The sequence below is a fragment of the Carassius auratus genome, unplaced genomic scaffold (assembly GCF_003368295.1).
Source record: "Carassius auratus strain Wakin unplaced genomic scaffold, ASM336829v1 scaf_tig00216951, whole genome shotgun sequence".
NCBI classification, from domain to species: Eukaryota; Metazoa; Chordata; class Actinopteri; order Cypriniformes; family Cyprinidae; genus Carassius; species Carassius auratus.
The window spans coordinates 131,923-150,133 of NW_020528810.1; the positions used below are offsets into that span (position 1 = coordinate 131,923).

An 18,211-nucleotide genomic window follows, 5' to 3' on the forward strand; every position below is an offset into this window, starting at 1 on the left:
GGAGGCTACCACCATCCCCCAGCGTTTTTAGGTCTCCCAAAACTTACCAAAGCCGAGATGGGCATCGCCGTGTCCGGCTTCCTCCCTGCTGCGTCTTAGCAGCATCGCTTTCTCGGCCTTTTGGCTAAGATCAAGTGTAGTATCTGTTCTTATCAGTTTAATATCTGATACGTCCCCCCATCCGGGGACTACATATTAAATGGATTTTTAGATCACGGAGCTGGAGCCGGGGCTTGCTCCGTCCACTCCATGCATCGGCCTGGTATTGCAGTGTCTCCAGGAACGGTGTGCTTTCCCTTTTTGGGGATTGCCATTTATTGTGTCGAATAGCAGAACAAGGAATGAGAGCTGCCATTGCAGATGCTGTGGTTTATTGCAAACTTTTTTTCTGATGTGTCCTCCTGGGGTCTTGGACTCTTCCACTAACGATGCACCCACCTGAGGTCTTGAGTCTTCACAGACGAGGTGGTGCATCGAATCAGGTGTGTTTGTTTAAAGAGAGTCATCTCTAAACTGGCGTTGGAAGCACCGGCCCATGAGCTTGGCAGTTTCCAGGCCAGTAACGGAAGGCACCCGTCCTTCCTTTCCTGGAGCGGGGGCGGAGGCTAACCGTTGGTGAGGATGGTAGAGATGCAAATCAGACCTCTGGCTGACTGCCTGGGCCTTCATACTTACCTGGCAGGGGAGACACCATGATCAAGAAGGCGGTTCACCCAAGTGGTTTATTGCAAACTTTTTTTCTGATGTGTCCTCCTGGGGTCTTGGACTCTTCCACTAACGATGCACCCACTGAGGTCTTGAAGTCTTTCACAGACGAGGTGGTGCATCGAATCAGGTGTGTTTGTTTAAAGAGAGTCATCTAAAACTGGCGTTGGGAAGCACCGGCCCATGAGCTTGGCAGTTTCCAGGCCAGTAACGGAAGGCACCCGTCCTTCCTTTCCTGGAGCGGGGGCGGAGGGCTAACCGTTGGTGAGGATGGTAGAGATGCAAATCAGACCTCTGGCTGACCGCCTGGGCCTTCATACTTACCTGGCAGGGGAGACACCATGATCAAGAAGGCGGTTCACCCAGGGCGAGGCTTGTCCATTGCACTCCGGCCATGCTGACCCCTGCGAATTCCCCAAATGCGGGAATCTCGACTGCATAATTTATGGTAGTGGGGGACTGCGTTCGCGCTCTCCCCTGAAATTGTTGGTGAAACAAAGCAGAAGAGGTTTTTACAGTTTTTTATTTATTTCCGTTTCAGAATGGGGAGTTCTGTCACATGCGAGATACGTGTTGTGCGCCTGTGAAACAAAGTCACTTACGCTCTTGAAAAATCAGACCCTGGTGGGTAGTTTAGTTCGAACATAGCGCAGACCTTACTTTGAAAGTAGATTGGACTGACTGCAGCCTAGCTGTATCTGTCTCCATGTTGTTTGTTTGTCCTTTTTTTCGATTCGTATTAATTTTGTTGTCGCTTACAGCGCCACCTAGTGGCCTGTCGCCGCGCCCTTTTTCACCTGGCCTCGGACTGAGCCCCTGCACAGGTGTGCCGATTTGGGTGAAGGGATCTCACTCCTTCCCGGAGTTATAGCCATTCGAGCCACCTCGGACACGCCACCTTAGCACGTTTTGAGGTCCCCTCGCCAAGGTGAATGGAAATTTCCTCTTTTTTTGGATGATTATTGACAGTCAGACTCCAGAGAAGCTTTCTGTGCTGATTTGGGTGGGACTGGGCCAAATACCTGGCGCTAGGTTGCAAAAGAAGGTTTTCGACAAAATCCAAAATACCCGAAAATTTCGTCAGAGCGACGAGCCAATCTGAGACCTGCGTCTCGTTCGGCTCGAGCCAAGGATTCCGATGACATAAGGCACGTGGCTCTGCGACCAACCGTTTGGGAGTTACGAGCGATGCCGTACTTTCCGTCGCTGCAGTTCCACCGTCAGGCCGATCGGGACAAGGCCCGGTGACGTTGCAGACAGGGGAGGGTACTACGATCCCGCAGTGTTTCGGGTGTTTTCATCTTTGTTTGATTGTCTTTTTACATTACATTTTCCCTATTTTTCAGCTTACGGCGCCACCTACTGGCCTGTCGCCGCGCCCCTTTTCACCTGGCCTCGGACTGAGCCCCTGCACAGGTGTGCCGATTTGGGTGAAGGGATCTCACTCCTTCCCGGAGTTATAGCCATTCGAGCCACCTCGGACACGCCACCTTAGCACGTTTTGAGGTCCCCTCGCCAAGGTGAATGGAAATTTCCTCTTTTTTTGGATGATTATTGACAGTCAGACTCCAGAGAAGCTTTCTGTGCTGATTTGGGTGGGACTGGGCCAAATACCTGGCGCTAGGTTGCAAAAGAAGGTTTTCGACAAAATCCAAAATACCCGAAAATTTCGTCAGAGCGACGAGCCAATCTGAGACCTGCGTCTCGTTCGGCTCGAGCCAAGGATTCCGATGACATAAGGCACGTGGCTCTGCGACCAACCGTTTGGGAGTTACGAGCGATGCCGTACTTTCCGTCAGGCCGATCGGGACGAGGCCCGGTGACGTTGTAGACAGGGGAGGCTACCACCATCCCCCAGCGTTTTTAGGTCTCCCAAAACTTACCAAAGCCGAGATGGGCATCGCCGTGTCCGGCTTCCTCCCTGCTGCGTCTTAGCAGCATCGCTTCTCGGCCTTTTGGCTAAGATCAAGTGTAGTATCTGTTCTTATCAGTTTAATATCTGATACGTCCCCCATCCGGGGACTACATATTAAATGGATTTTTAGATCACGGAGCTGGAGCCGGGGCTTGCTCCGTCCACTCCATGCATCGGCCTGGTATTGCAGTGTCTCCAGGAACGGTGTGCTTTCCCTTTTTGGGGATTGCCATTTATTGTGTCGAATAGCAGAACAAGGAATGAGAGCTGCCATTGCAGATGCTGTGGTTTATTGCAAACTTTTTTTCTGATGTGTCCTCCTGGGGTCTTGGACTCTTCCACTAACGATGCACCCACCTGAGGTCTTGAAGTCTTTCACAGACGAGGTGGTGCATCGAATCAGGTGTGTTTGTTTAAAGAGAGTCATCTAAAACTGGCGTTGGGAAGCACCGGCCCATGAGCTTGGCAGTTTCCAGGCCAGTAACGGAAGGCACCCGTCCTTCCTTTCCTTGAGCGGGGGCGGAGGGCTAACCGTTGGTGAGGATGGTAGAGATGCAAATCAGACCTCTGGCTGACCGCCTGGGCCTTCATACTTACCTGGCAGGGGAGACACCATGATCAAGAAGGCGGTTCACCCAGGGCGAGGCTTGTCCATTGCACTCCGGCCATGCTGACCCCTGCGAATTCCCCAAATGCGGGAATCTCGACTGCATAATTTATGGTAGTGGGGGACTGCGTTCGCGCTCTCCCCTGAAATTGTTGGTGAAACAAAGCAGAAGAGGTTTTTACAGTTTTTTATTTATTTCCGTTTCAGAATGGGGAGTTCTGTCACATGCGAGATACGTGTTGTGCGCCTGTGAAACAAAGTCACTTACGCTCTTGAAAAATCAGACCCTGGTGGGTAGTTTAGTTCGAACATAGCGCAGACCTTACTTTGAAAGTAGATTGGACTGACTGCAGCCTAGCTGTATCTGTCTCCATGTTGTTTGTTTGTCCTTTTTTCGATTCGTATTAATTTTGTTGTCGCTTACAGCGCCACCTAGTGGCCTGTCGCCGCGCCCTTTTTCACCTGGCCTCGGACTGAGCCCCTGCACAGGTGTGCCGATTTGGGTGAAGGGATCTCACTCCTTCCCGGAGTTATAGCCATTCGAGCCACCTCGGACACGCCACCTTAGCACGTTTTGAGGTCCCCTCGCCAAGGTGAATGGAAATTTCCTCTTTTTTTGGATGATTATTGACAGTCAGACTCCAGAGAAGCTTTCTGTGCTGATTTGGGTGGGACTGGGCCAAATACCTGGCGCTAGGTTGCAAAAGAAGGTTTTCGACAAAATCCAAAATACCCGAAAATTTCGTCAGAGCGACGAGCCAATCTGAGACCTGCGTCTCGTTCGGCTCGAGCCCAAGGATTCCGATGACATAAGGCACGTGGCTCTGCGACCAACGTTTGGGAGTTACGAGCGATGCCTGTACTTTCCGTCGCTGCAGTTCCACCGTCAGGCCGATCGGGACAAGGCCGGTGACGTGCAGACAGGGGAGGGTACTACGATCCCGCAGTGTTTCAGGTGTTTTCATCTTTGTTTGATTGTCTTTTTACATTACATTTTCCCTATTTTTCAGCTTACGGCGCCACTACTGGCCTGTCGCCGCGCCCTTGGCCTCGGACTGAGCCCCTGCCAGGTGTGCCGATTTGGGTGAAGGGATCTCACTCCTTCCCGGAGTTATAGCCATTCGAGCCACCTCGGACACGCCACCTTAGCACGTTTTGAGGTTCCCCTCGCCAAGGTGAATGGAAATTTCCTCTTTTTTTGGATGATTATTGACAGTCAGACTCCAGAGAAGCTTTCTGTGCTGATTTGGGTGGGACTGGGCCAAATACCTGGCGCTAGGTTGCAAAAGAAGGTTTTCGACAAAAATCCAAAATACCCGAAAATTTCGTCAGAGCGACGAGCCAATCTTGAGACCTGCGTCTCGTTCGGGCTCGAGCCAAGGATTCCGATGACATAAGGCACGTGGCTCTGCGGACCAACCGTTTGGGAGTTACGAGCGATGCCGTACTTTCCGTCGCTGCAGTTCCACGTCAGGCCGATCGGGACAAGGCCCGGTGACGTTGCAGACAGGGAGGTACTACGATTTTTACATTACATTTTCCCATTTTTCAGCTTACGGCGCCCACCTACTGGCCTGTCGCCGCGCCCCTTTTCACCTGGCCTCGGACTGAGCCCCTGCACAGGTGTGCCGATTTGGGTGAAGGGATCTCACTCCTTCCCGGAGTTATAGCCATTCGAGCCACCTCGGACACGCCACCTTAGCACGTTTTGAGGTCCCCTCGCCAAGGTGAATGGAAATTTCCTCTTTTTTGGATGATTATTGACAGTCAGACTCCAGAGAAGCTTTCTGTGCTGATTTGGGTGGGACTGGGCCAATACCTGGCGCTAGGTTGCAAAAGAAGGTTTTCGACAAAATCCAAAATACCCGAAAATTTCGTCAGAGCGACGAGCCAATCTGAGACCTGCGTCTCGTTCGGCTCGAGCCAAGGATTCCGATGACATAAGGCACGTGGCTCTGCGACCAACCGTTTGGGAGTTACGAGCGATGCCGTACTTTCCGTCAGGCCGATCGGGACGAGGCCCGGTGACGTTGTAGACAGGGGAGGCTACCACCATCCCCCAGCGTTTTTAGGTCTCCCAAAACTTACCAAAGCCGAGATGGGCATCGCCGTGTCCGGCTTCCTCCCTGCTGCGTCTTAGCAGCATCGCTTCTCGGCCTTTTGGCAAAGATCACGTGGTCTGGTCGGACGGTTGAGACAGCGATCGCCTCTAGGTGGACCTTTAGGCTCGTGTGTGGCTTGTGGCACGAGTCCTCTATCCTCCAAGAGGTAAATTGACAAGCGGCTTTTAATTGGAGACGACTCGCTTTGCGGAGAATCAACTTGTTTTTAAGGTAAGAAGGTTTTATCTAATTTATTTAGTTAATTTATTGTTTGTTTTAGCCGCTGCGTGCTGGTGGTGCCTCCACCATGTCGGCTGCTCGTGCCGGCATGCGGAGGCACCACAGCGTGCGTTTTATATTCAAGGACCCAGACAGCAAAACTCATCTGGGCCAAATCTGGCCCAGGCCATTCGGAAGATCTGGCCCAGATCCGCGCAACGGACTCGGGCCGGGGTCTTTTGGCACAACGGGCCAATACCGGCACGGATCCGTTTTTACCGGATCCGGACCAGAGCTGGGCCAGCTCTGGATTCCTTTATTATGATTTGGCCTAAATGTGGGCCGGATCTGGTCCAGTACCATTTTGGATCCGTGCCGGATCTGGGCCAGCTCATATACATATATACATATATATATGCTAACACACACACACAAATAAGTTGAATACATATCTAGAATTCAAATACAGTTGGTTTATTTGGATAGTACTGTTCACAATACATATTTCAGAACACCTTTACAGAAAATGCATGTTTCTTTGTTACAAATAAAAAAGTAATGTCCATATACCACAGTATTTGTACAGTTACCTGATAATACAAATCACATAAGTAGGTTATGAAATAATTAATACCATTAAAGCAATCATTAACAAGCATCTTACATAATAGATAATTAAATATTTGACTGTCTTATGGCACTGATATTTTTTTTGTTAAGTTGTTATGCAAAGCTCTTAAGACAAAACGTTTAAAGTACTGAGTACTGAGTACTTAACTCTATTAAAACAATATTCATATTAAAACAATTTAATTACTACAAAAAAAAAAAAAACAATGCAAAAGACGTGCCATTGTGCATCTTTTCTTTCCTTTTGATAATTTATGCAGAAAAAAGCAAAATTAAAGGTTTATTTGGTACACTACCCCCAGCAGTACAAATCTCTACTTCTAGTGCTTCCTGTACATAATATTCACTAAGTTTAAAGGGTAAGTTCATCAAAATATAAAATTTCTGTCATTAATTACTCACCTTCATGTTGTTCCAAACTCGTAAGACAACTTGTTCATCTTTGGAACACAAATTAAGATATTTTTAATGAATTCTGAGACCTCTCTGACCTTCCCATAGACAACAATGTAATTATCACGATCTAGGTCCAGAAACGTGGCAAGAAGATCGGTAAAATAATCTATGTGACAACAGGGATTCAACAATAATTTTACGAAGCTACGAGAATACTTTTTGTACCCCCCCCCAACCAAAAAAAAAAACAAATATAATGACTTTATTCAACAAATTGTCTCCTTGATTTCACCATGGTGCTATTTTGGAGAGGATCCATGCACTGAATGTGAGCAGAGCATGCTATTATGTGTGAGCTGAAGGGTCAGAGAGGTCTCAGAATTCTTCAAGAAATATCTTAATTTGTGTTCCGAAGATGAATGGAGAACTTACAGGTTTAGAACGACATGAGGGTGAGTAATTAATGACAAAATTTTAATTTTTGGGTGAACAAACCCTTTAAACCAGTGCTACACAATGAGAAAGAGAATAATCTGAATAATTATCACAGGGAAATGTTCTTATAAATGTGTCACCATTGTGTGCTTGAGTTGGTTCTAGTAGTAATAGAGTCCTCTGCAATGCTGTTTTTGAGGTAAATGTGAGCCCTCCGTCTGACTCCACAGCTTAAAGACAGTTCCCTCCTTTTCATTTGTCTCTAAAAAAACAAAGCAAAAAAAACATGACATATGGACAAAAATGTTATTGCCATACACACACACACACACACACACGTATGCATGCATCCTGTACATACACACACACACATACTGTATACACACACATATAAGGTCAAAAGTTTACATACACCTTGCAGAATCTACATAATTGAACATTTTTGACAAAAGAGGGATCATACAAAATGCATCTTATTTTTTATTTAGTACTAGCCTGAATCAGATATTTCACATAAAATATATAGTCCAAAAGAGAAATTAGTTTAATTTATAAAAATGACCCCGTTTAATAGTTTACATAGACTTGGTACTTAATACTGTGTTGTAAGTACCACACAGACTTATTATAGCATTGATATAGGACTATGACTGTCATAACAGGTACAGGTACATCTCAATAAATTAGAATGTCATGGAAAAGTTCATTTATTTCAGTAATTCAACTCAAATTTGAAACTTGTGCATTAAATAAATTGAGTGCACACAAACTGAAGTAGTTTAAGTCTTTGGTTCTTTTAATTGTGATCACATTTAACAAAAACACACCAATTCACAATCAGAATATGGTGATATGTCAATCAGCTAATCAACTCAAAACACCTGCAAAGGTTTCCTGAGTCTTCAGAATGGTCTCTCAGTTTGGTTCACTGTGCTACACAATCATGGGGAAGACTGCTGATCTGACAGTTGTCCAGAAGACAATCATTGACACCCTTCACAAGGAGGGTAAACCACAAACATTCATTGCCAAAGAGGCTGTTCACAGAGTGCTGTATCCAAGCATGTTAACAGAGAGTTGAGTGAAAGGAAAAAATGTTTAAGAAAGAGATGCACAACCAACCGAGAGAACCGCAGCCTTATGAGGATTGTCAGGCAAAGTCGATTGAAGAATTTGAGTGAACTTCACAAGAAATGGACTGAGGCTGGAGTCAAGACATCAAGAGCCACCACAGACAGACGTGTCAAGGAATTTGGATACAGTTGTCGTATTCCACTTGTTAAGCCACTCCTGAGACACAGACAACGCCAGAGGCGTCTTTCCCGGGCTAAGAGGAGAAGAAGAACTGGACTGTTGCCCAGTGGTCCAAAGTCCTTTTTCAGATGAGAGCAATCTTTTTTATTTAATTTGGAAACCAAGGTCCTAGAGTCTGGAGGAAGGGTGGAGAAGCTCATAGTCCAAGTTGCTTGAAGTCCAGTGTTAAGCTTCCACAGTCTGTGATGATTTGGGGTGTAATGTTATCTGCTGGTGTTGGTCCATTGTGTTTTTTGAAAACCAAAGTCACTGCACCCGTTTACCAAGAAATCTTGGAGCACTTCATGCTTCCTTCTGCTGACCAGCTTTTTGAAGATGCTGATTTCATTTTCCAGCAGGATTTGGCACCTGCTCACACTGCCAAAAGCACCAAAAGTTGGTTAAATGACCATGGTGTTGGTGTGCTTGACTGGCAGCAAACTCTCCAGACCTGAACCCCAGAGAGAATCTGTGGGCTATTGTCAAGAGGAAGATGAGAAACAAGAGACCAAACAATGCAGATGAGCTGAAGACCACTGTCAAAGAAACCAGGGCTTCCAGACCTCAGCAGTGCCACAAACTGATCACCTCCATGATACGCTGAACTGAGGCAGTAATTAAAGCAAAAGGAGGCCCTACTGAGTACTGAGTACATGTACAGTAAATGAACATACTTTCCAGAAGGACAACAATTCACTAAATTTTTTTTTTTATGAAGTATTCTAATTTGTTGAGCCAAAATCATCACAATTAAAAGAACCAAAGACTTAAACTACTTCAGTCTGTGTGCACTGAATTTATTTAATACACAAGTTTCACAATTTGTGTTGAATTACTGAAATAAATGAACTTTCCATGACATTCTAATTTATTGAGATGCACCTGTATATAGTTCAGGATGCTGAGTGTGAAGTTAATTAAAGGAGCATTTCTCCAGAAAGCTGCAAACCACAGTCGGTCCTAACAGACATTATGCTTTGAACAGCACTAGTTGTAACATTATCAGGCACTCAATATTATCAATACACAATTATACATTGTAGCATTCAAATAGTTTTAATAACTTAACCTCCACTGAATTAGAAAAAAGGGGGACTCACCTTACTATTTGACAGTCCCTGCTCTGGAACCTGAAATTGAAAAAGATTGTTATATAGTGTTACTAGACTATTTCTCAATACATTTATACTCAATAAAAATGGATCATACTGTTAGCAGAAATAAAAGCATCTTTTGGCAAAGATTTTATAAATATACAAATTAAAACATACCAAACAATATAATGTAATACATGCCCCTCTCTGTTTTTATCATTCAGGATGCCCGAGAACGTTCTGTCTGCTTAATAAGGGTACTGTCAAAAGTTTGGACACATTACTATTTTTTTTTATTTTTGAAATATGTCTCTTGCTTATCAAGCCAGCATTTATCTGATCAACTGTAATATTGTTAAAAAATTTAACATTTAAAATAATGGTTTTCTATCTTAACATACTTCAAAATATTATTTATTGCTTTGATCAAAGCTCGGTGTTAGAAACGTTGTGCTGCTTAATTTTTTATTTCATTTTTTCAATTCAATTTTTTATTTTTTTTTTGGGGTGGGGAGCATGTGATATTTTTCTTTAGGATTTATTGATGAATAAAAAGTTATTTATTCAGCTTTTCCATCACATAAATAAATAATATATTAATGAAAATTTTAAAAGACTTATAATCCGTTCAAATATTTATTTTCTTTGAATATATTGTGGAATGTTATTTATTTCTGTTAACAAATTTTCAGCATCATTCCTCCAGTCTTCAGTGTCACATGATCTTCAGAAATCATTCTAATATGATGATTTGCTGCTCAAGAAACACTTCTGATTATTATTATCAATATTTAAAACAGTTATACGCTTTAATATTTTCAAAAATCATGATATACAACCATTCAAATATTTGATATGTGTGTTATTAAAAGGAAATTACTGTTTTCATTCAGCATATAGCCATTAAATTGATAGAAGTAAAACATTTATAATGTTGCAAAAATATATTTAACAAATTATTTTCTTTTGAACTTTCTGTTCACTAAAGAATCATAAAAATGTTTCCAGGAAATTTTAAGCAGCAAAAAATTAATAAACCAAAATAAATCCAGCACTCAACCTGCATTTTGGAATAATTTCTGAAGGATCATGCTCTGAAGACTGCAGTAATGATGCTGAAAATTTACAGGAATAAACTACAACTTAAAATACATTCAAACAGAAAATTATTTAACATTGTAATAATATTTCACAATATTACTTTTAACTTTATATTTGATAAAATAAATGCAAGCAGTCTTAAAGGATTAGCTCACTTCTAAATTAATTTACTCATAATTTACTCCCTTTATTTATTGTCTTTCTTTCTTCAGTCAAAAAGAAATGAAGGTTTTTGAGGAAAACATTCCAGGGTTGCTCTCTTTATTGTGGACTTCAGTGGGGTCCAAATTGCATCTTCAAAGAGGTAAGAAGGGTCTTATCGAGCAAAACAATCGGTCATTTCCTAAAAAAACAAAACAAAAAAAAAAAGGAGGAATGACAATTACGTGGGTTTGTCCTCAAAAGCTTGTCTTGTATAGCTCTGCAATGAGCGCGTTCACTCTGTGGAAACAGATAAAAAAAAAAATTCAAGTATTTCCTCAGCTGACCGTGTACAGCCCTTTGAAACTGCACTGGAGCTGCAATTTGGATCTTTCCCCTATTGAACCCCACTTAAGTCCACTATAGAGAAAAACTCTGGAATGTTTTCCTCAAAAATAAGGAAATTTTAATTCAGAAGTGAACTATTTTAGAGTTAGCACTTAAACGTTGCTAGCTCACTATAATTACCAAGGAGCGATCTTAAAAAAAAATTATAGAAAGAGTTAAAAGAATTCAAGTTTAAATTAAGTAAATTAAGTTAAACATTTATTAATTATGTATAATTGCAGACCTCTGGACGTTTTCTTCATGTTAGCAAGTCCTCTGCCTTTGTTCGCCAACAATACAGTCTAAGAATCAATAAAAACACCAAACCTTTAAGTTATCGAGTAAGTTACACAGCATAAGACATTGATTTAGTTTGTTCGCACGGTGTGTCATACCTTGGTGAGGTTTTTGAGGATAACAGCGAGCAGTCTGTATTTTCCTCGACCATCTTGACATCTTCTCCTGTTCTGAACTTCAGAAAAAAAAAAACGGAAAAAAAACTGCGCGCTCGTTTCCACGGACGCGGCCCGGATCCGCTCTGCGACTGTAGTTCCCGCCCACTGAAACCGCACCTGGCCTGGATCCGTGTTACAGCCCTGAAACGGATGTGACTGTAACGCGGATTTGCCGGTTTGAAAACGGATCCGGATCGGAGTCGTCTGCTGTCTGGGGAGGTCGATGGAAAGCTTCTGGGTATGTCCCGCATGGACTTTTCCAGAAAGCTTGTTCAAAAGACCTTACATTTTAAGCCTGAAGACCTGAATTGTTTGATGACTCTGCCTCTGAACAAAGGTTTTGATTTGAGTTTTAAGACTGCTTCCCTGCTAAGTGAGTTTTGGCAAAGGTTTGAATCTGTTAAATCACAGTTCTCTATGTTTATGGTGGAGAAACTTTCTGACAACACACTTAAAACTGTGATTGTCAGAATGTTCAATGAAACTGTGACTGGTGAAGATATATGTGTGTGGCTGGGTAGATTTTGCACTGTTCGAGGCCAGCCAGTCAAGGTGCTAGATGAAGATGGTATCTGGACATGCTCCTGGCGAATCCCCATTAAACAATGGGAGGACGCTGGGGGCTACCAGGGCCTGAAACATCTGCCCTCCATGATTGTGCTTGGAGAGAACAGAGGCTACATTCATTACCAGGGTATGCCTAAGTTATGTCGGAAATGTGGGAAATTTGGTCACTTAGCCGATGTATGCCAAGAATTAGTTTGTGGGAAGTGCAAAGAAATTGGTCACGGGTTTGAACAGTGTACCAATGGCAGGCGGTGCAATCTTTGTGGAGATTCAAACCACCTCTACAGAGATTGCCCTAAAAGTTTTGCCAACAAGCTCAAAATGGCCGCCCCACATTGGCACCAAACAAACGAAGAAAGGAAAGAGGAGGCGGTCCCTGAGGTTTTGGCGGGAATTTCAAATTCCCAGCCAGCCTCAGGGATTGGGCAGGAAGGAGGAAGTGGGGCGGCCATAGGGGCGGAGTCAGATATTGAAATGGAAAAAGGCACGGAAGGAGAAGTGACCGAGGGAGAAACAAGCTCCTCCCTACAAACGGTGTCAGAGTTGGTACAGGAATCCAGTGGGAGTGAATTTGAGTGTTCACTCCCAAATGCTCAAGTGCAAAAAAGACCTGCGGGATCTCCTCTGGTGGAAACCGAGGAGAAAAAAGCTAGGGCAGCACAGCGGCTTGATAGTTCCGATTTGGAAGATCAAGAACGTATGTGGCCCCTAGAGTCCCCAAATGAGGTATCTTTTTTGCACATCAAGCTAAGAACATCGTCGCCTAGGGAGTTACAAGAGGATTTCTCTGTAGCACCCGAGGCGTCGAGCACCTGCTCTCCAGGACCCAGTTCATCTGTGAGAAAGGAAGGGCAGGTGAAACAAGATAAAACATGATTTTAAGTATATTTTTGTAGTCTTTTTGTCTTCTGTTTAAATGTCTCATACTGTTTTAACCATACTGCTCATGGCCCTCACTATCTCTACCATTAATGTAAGAAGTGTGAGGTCCACCTTACGAGCACAGAGCATTTTATCCTTTTTAAAGTGTTTTAAGTCAGACTTGTTTTTACTGCAAGAGTGTGCTCTGCCCTTTTTAAATAGTTACAGAAAGTTGGAGGAGATGTGGACCATGGGGCCCTCAATATGGAGTGGCTCCAACTTCAACAAAAATGACGGTGTCGCTATTTTAATCAACAATTCAAACATCACGGTGAAGGATAGCACTGTGGTGAGGGAAGGGCGGGCTCTTTTAGCAAACCTGACTTTTTTAGGGAGGGATTTTAAGGTTCTTAATGTGTATGGTTTTACAGAAAAAAATGACAGATATGAGCTTTTAGAAGACCTGCAGCCCCACATGTTAGGCAGGGCTCCCCTAATAGTAGCAGGGGATTTTAACTGTGTTTTATCCAAAACAGATAGGAAGAGAGTAGGAGAAGATTTTAAGGTCGATAAGACATCGGTTTTATTGCAAAATTTAGTCAAGGATTTTAAGTTAGTTGACTGTTTTAAACAACTGCATCAAAGAGAGGAGGGCTTCACCTGGTTCAGTGGTGATGGCACCAGAGCCTCTCGAATTGACTATGTTTTTACAAGGGACTGCCCGCCAACCGATGCAACATTGACCCCTCCCTTTTTTTCTGATCACATGATACTGTCTTGCACCCTTTCACTTTCCATGGGTGTGACGGTAGGAGGAGGGCTGTGGAAGCTGAACTGTTCCCTATTAGAGGATGAAGAAGTGGTTAGAGAGTATAGGGAGCAGTTCAGCCAATGGCAGACCCTCCAAGACTTTTATGATACACGTGCACAGTGGTGGGAAGTGGTTAAGGACTGGACAAGACAGTTTTTTAGAAATATAGGGAAAAGGAAAAAGAACAGGGAAAGAAGACACATGATGGGGCTGCAAAAAAGACTGCAGAGATATTTTAACCTTTTAAACAGTGGATTGGATTTTACAGAAGAGATAAAAGAAGTCAAGAAAGAAATGTCAGTTTTATTCGAAGTTCAGAGTAGGGGTGTTATTTTAAGATGTAAAGAAAGAGAAATAGAAGAAGGGGAGAAATGCACAAGATACTTTTTTAAAAAAATTATTACACGGGGTGGGTCAATCTCTGCTTTGAAGACTTTTACCGGGAGGGAAGCAAGCGGCACAAAAGAGATTTTAAATGAAACTGAAAACTTTTATAATAATTTATATAGTGCAAAAGAGGCTCATAATGGGGTTTTAGAGGAAGTTTTAACCTTTTTAAATAAAAAGGTAAAGAGCCCAGATGTGCTTTTATCCCAGGATTTTACAGTTTTAGAAATTCAGAAAGCTTTAAAACATTTTAAAAAAGGGAAGTCCCCTGGCATTGACGGACTTCCTTTTGAATTTTATCTGACTTTCTGGGACATTTTAGCACACGAACTGTTGACCGTTTTTAAAGAATTTGAGACTCTTGACAGACTTCCTGACAGCTTTAGAGTAGGGATAGTTTCATTATTATATAAGAAAGGAGACAAGACTGACTTGAAAAACTGGCGACCAATCACGCTTTTAAATTTTGATTGTAAACTTTTTAGTAAGATTTTAGCAACACGCATGTCGACTGTTTTAGAGGACGTGATCCACCCGGATCAAGCTTGTGCTGTGCCCGGAAGAAAGATAACAGACAACCTAGTGCTGATTAGAGACGCCATCTGTTACGCGAGAGACAGAAATATTTGGCTAGTAGTCCTAAATTTAGATTTTGAAAAAGCATTTGATCGAGTCTCGCACCAGTACCTCTTCCAGGTTCTGGAGAAAATGGGGCTTCCAAAGAGGTTTATAGCCTGGGTGGGACTGCTGTACAAGGGAATAGTCAGCAAAATTCTAATAAATGGGCATCTTTCCAAAGCTGTGGACATACACAGTGGTGTCCGTCAGGGATGTCCTTTATCTCCTCTTCTGTATGTGGCTTGCATCGAGCCACTGGCACAGATCTTGAGAAGGGACAAATGGATCAAAGGACTGGACGTTCCTGGGACGGGGGGACTGACGGCGACCTGTGTTTTATATATGGATGACGTAACTCTTTTAGCCACAGACGTTTTATCAATACGAAGAGCACTGGACTTGACTGACTGGTACGGTCGGGCCTCGGGCGCCAAACTCAATAGAAACAAGTCCGAGGCCCAGCTCTTCGGGCCGTGGGGAGACGTGGACACAGGAGGACTTGATTTGGTTTTTAAAGACAACGATTTTAAGATTTTAGGCGTTAAATTTGATAAAGACGGGGGTGGACGGGAAAACTGGACTGACTTGTTAGGGAAAGTTAGGAAAAGACTGGGGTTTTGGGGACTAAGACAGATGACGATGGAAGGCAAGGTTTTAATTTTTAAATCTGTGATTTTACCTCTGATTTTACTTGTCTGTTCTGTTTTTAGCCCCCCTCGGTGGTTCCTGGGGAAACTGGAGAGGGCGGTGTTTTACTTCCTGTGGGGGTCCAAGTGGGAGCGCCTGAAGAGGGAGACCATCAAGAAAAGGCCGGAGAACGGTGGAAAAGGCCTCCCAGACCCCCACCTGTTTTTAGGCAGCCGCTTCACCGCCCTGCACATTAGTTATGCCACGACCCCATCCAAAGAAAACAAGACGGCTGCAATGGCGCGATTCTGGATGGGGTTTTACCTACGAACACTGAAAATTTTACCAGTGGACTTGAAAACCCCAGTGTCTTTTAACTTGCCCAAAGAGTACAGTTTTATAAAAAAGTTTTTAAAGAAATACCTTTTAGAGAGTGAAGATGTCACCATTTTAACTCAACACAAGTCTCTCATCTCTGTTGTGCAGGACCGGGAACCGGTGAGTCCAGTTCCGGGCCTCACACCAAGTGAGGCCAAACAGGTTTGGCGGAACGCGGCTCACCCCGCTCTCCAGAACAGGCACAAGGACTTATCGTGGATGGTGGCTCATGAGATCCTCCCGGTCAGGGCGGTTATGCACTCCAGAGGCATGGCCAAAAACCCCATCTGCCCGCGGTCCGGCTGCAATTCCCCGGAGACCGTCCACCACCTGCTCTGGGAGTGCAGCACTGCGCGGGACCTGTGGGCCAAGACCGGCCCCCTGTATTTCCCGTGCCTACCAGCGGGTGGGGCCCAGTTCGGGTACCAGCTCGCCATCCTTGGGGTGGGCCGGGGCTTGAAGGACTTGACGGCACAGAAATTTACCTCGCTCTGGCTCACCCTCAACGTCATCAAGGATGCCATCTGGGCCACCAGAAACCTGCTGGTGGGGAAGCGCGTTACGGTAACCCTCCATGCATGCGAGCTAAAGGTAACATCAATGCTGCAGGGGTACCGGACGACGATATTCGGACGGGGGGGCCGGGGTCGCACGGAGAGGGTCCCGGCAGGCACCGACCCTGGCCGCCCGTAGATGCACCCTCACCACTCTGGTTACGGGAACAGCGGGCCAGCGGGCCGGAGGAGAGGGGATCTCCGCTGAGTCCATAAAGTAGCATCTCATGTCCCAGTTCTGGAGAGTGGGGTGATGACCCACTTGATAAGGACTCACCCCCGGTCTTGCACAACAGATGATTTTTAATTGGTGTTTTTTATTGTTTTATTATGAAAGAGGTTTTATTAACATATATACGAGGCTTGTTTGCTTTTTTTTAAAATTTGTGTTTTACTTTGGAACTGACCGCGCCTTTTAAACACACCTCAATAATGGACTTTTAAAAACAAGCAAAACACTGTGGTTTTAATCAAATGCTTTTTAAAAATGATTGTATATTTCATTTTACCATGTGTATTTATTATATATTATATTGCTTGTTTTAATGTGTGATTAAAAAGAAAATGTTGTGGGAAAAAGAGAAAATGCAAATGGAAAAAATGTAAATGGTGACAATAAAACTTTTTCGAAAGAAAAAATCTGTTCTTATCAGTTTAATATCTGATACGTCCCCCATCCGGGGACTACATATTAAATGGATTTTTAGATCACGGAGCTGGAGCCGGGGCTTGCTCCGTCCACTCCATGCATCGGCCTGGTATTGCAGTGTCTCCAGGAACGGTGTGCTTTCCCTTTTTGGGGATTGCCATTTATTGTTTCGAATAGCAGAACAAGGAATGAGAGCTGCCATTGCAGATGCTGTGGTTTATTGCAAACTTTTTTCCTGATGTGTCCTCCTGGGGTCTTGGACTCTTCCACTAACGATGCACCCACCTGAGGTCTTGAAGTCTTTCACAGACGAGGTGGTGCATCGAATCAGGTGTGTTTGTTTAAAGAGAGTCATCTAAAACTGGCGTTGGGAAGCACCGGCCCATGAGCTTGGCAGTTTCCAGGCCAGTAACGGAAGGCACCCGTCCTTCCTTTCCTGGAGCGGGGGCGGAGGGCTAACCGTTGGTGAGGATGGTAGAGATGCAAATCAGACCTCTGGCTGACCGCCTGGGCCTTCATACTTACCTGGCAGGGGAGACACCATGATCAAGAAGGCGGTTCACCCAGGGCGAGGCTTGTCCATTGCACTCCGGCCATGCTGATCCCTGCGAATTCCCCAAATGCGGGAATCTCGACTGCATAATTTATGGTAGTGGGGGACTGCGTTCGCGCTCTCCCCTGAAATTGTTGGTGAAACAAAGCAGAAGAGGTTTTTACAGTTTTTTATTTATTTCCGTTTCAGAATGGGGAGTTCTGTCACGTGCGAGATACGTGTTGTGCGCCTGTGAAACAAAGTCACTTACGCTCTTGAAAAATCAGACCCTGGTGGGTAGTTTAGTTCGAACATAGCGCAGACCTTACTTTGAAAGTAGATTGGACTGACTGCAGCCTAGCTGTATCTGTCTCCATGTTGTTTGTTTGTCCTTTTTTTCGATTCGTATTAATTTTGTTGTCGCTTACAGCGCCACCTAGTGGCCTGTCGCCGCGCCCTTTTTCACCTGGCCTCGGACTGAGCCCCTGCACAGGTGTGCCGATTTGGGTGAAGGGATCTCACTCCTTCCCGGAGTTATAGCCATTCGAGCCACCTCGGACACGCCACCTTAGCACGTTTTGAGGTCCCCTCGCCAAGGTGAATGGAAATTTCCTCTTTTTTTGGATGATTATTGACAGTCAGACTCCAGAGAAGCTTTCTGTGCTGATTTGGGTGGGACTGGGCCAAATACCTGGCGCTAGGTTGCAAAAGAAGGTTTTCGACAAAATCCAAAATACCCGAAAATTT

The 18,211-nt window shown here is 44.3% G+C and overlaps 5 non-coding genes and 2 pseudogenes across 5 annotated transcripts; all 7 read left to right on the plus strand.

The window, feature by feature from the left end:
- The first annotated feature begins 103 nt into the window (after nucleotides 1-103).
- Nucleotides 104-296, plus strand: LOC113099501 (U2 spliceosomal RNA). The gene has a single exon (XR_003289466.1). It is a non-coding gene; the product is annotated as a U2 spliceosomal RNA (small nuclear RNA).
- A 371-nt stretch (nucleotides 297-667) lies between these two features.
- LOC113099489 (uncharacterized) lies at nucleotides 668-766 on the plus strand (annotated as a pseudogene).
- A 255-nt stretch (nucleotides 767-1,021) lies between these two features.
- Nucleotides 1,022-1,185, plus strand: LOC113099476 (U1 spliceosomal RNA). The gene has a single exon (XR_003289443.1). It is a non-coding gene; the product is annotated as a U1 spliceosomal RNA (small nuclear RNA).
- Nucleotides 1,186-2,644: 1,459 nt separating this feature from the next.
- Nucleotides 2,645-2,835, plus strand: LOC113099500 (U2 spliceosomal RNA). Its single transcript, XR_003289465.1, has one exon. It is a non-coding gene; the product is annotated as a U2 spliceosomal RNA (small nuclear RNA).
- A 374-nt stretch (nucleotides 2,836-3,209) lies between these two features.
- LOC113099477 (U1 spliceosomal RNA) lies at nucleotides 3,210-3,373 on the plus strand. The gene has a single exon (XR_003289444.1). It is a non-coding gene; the product is annotated as a U1 spliceosomal RNA (small nuclear RNA).
- Nucleotides 3,374-16,900: 13,527 nt separating this feature from the next.
- LOC113099510 (uncharacterized) lies at nucleotides 16,901-17,075 on the plus strand (annotated as a pseudogene).
- Nucleotides 17,076-17,449: 374 nt separating this feature from the next.
- On the plus strand, nucleotides 17,450-17,613 carry LOC113099479 (U1 spliceosomal RNA). Its single transcript, XR_003289446.1, has one exon. It is a non-coding gene; the product is annotated as a U1 spliceosomal RNA (small nuclear RNA).
- Nucleotides 17,614-18,211: the final 598 nt, after the last annotated feature.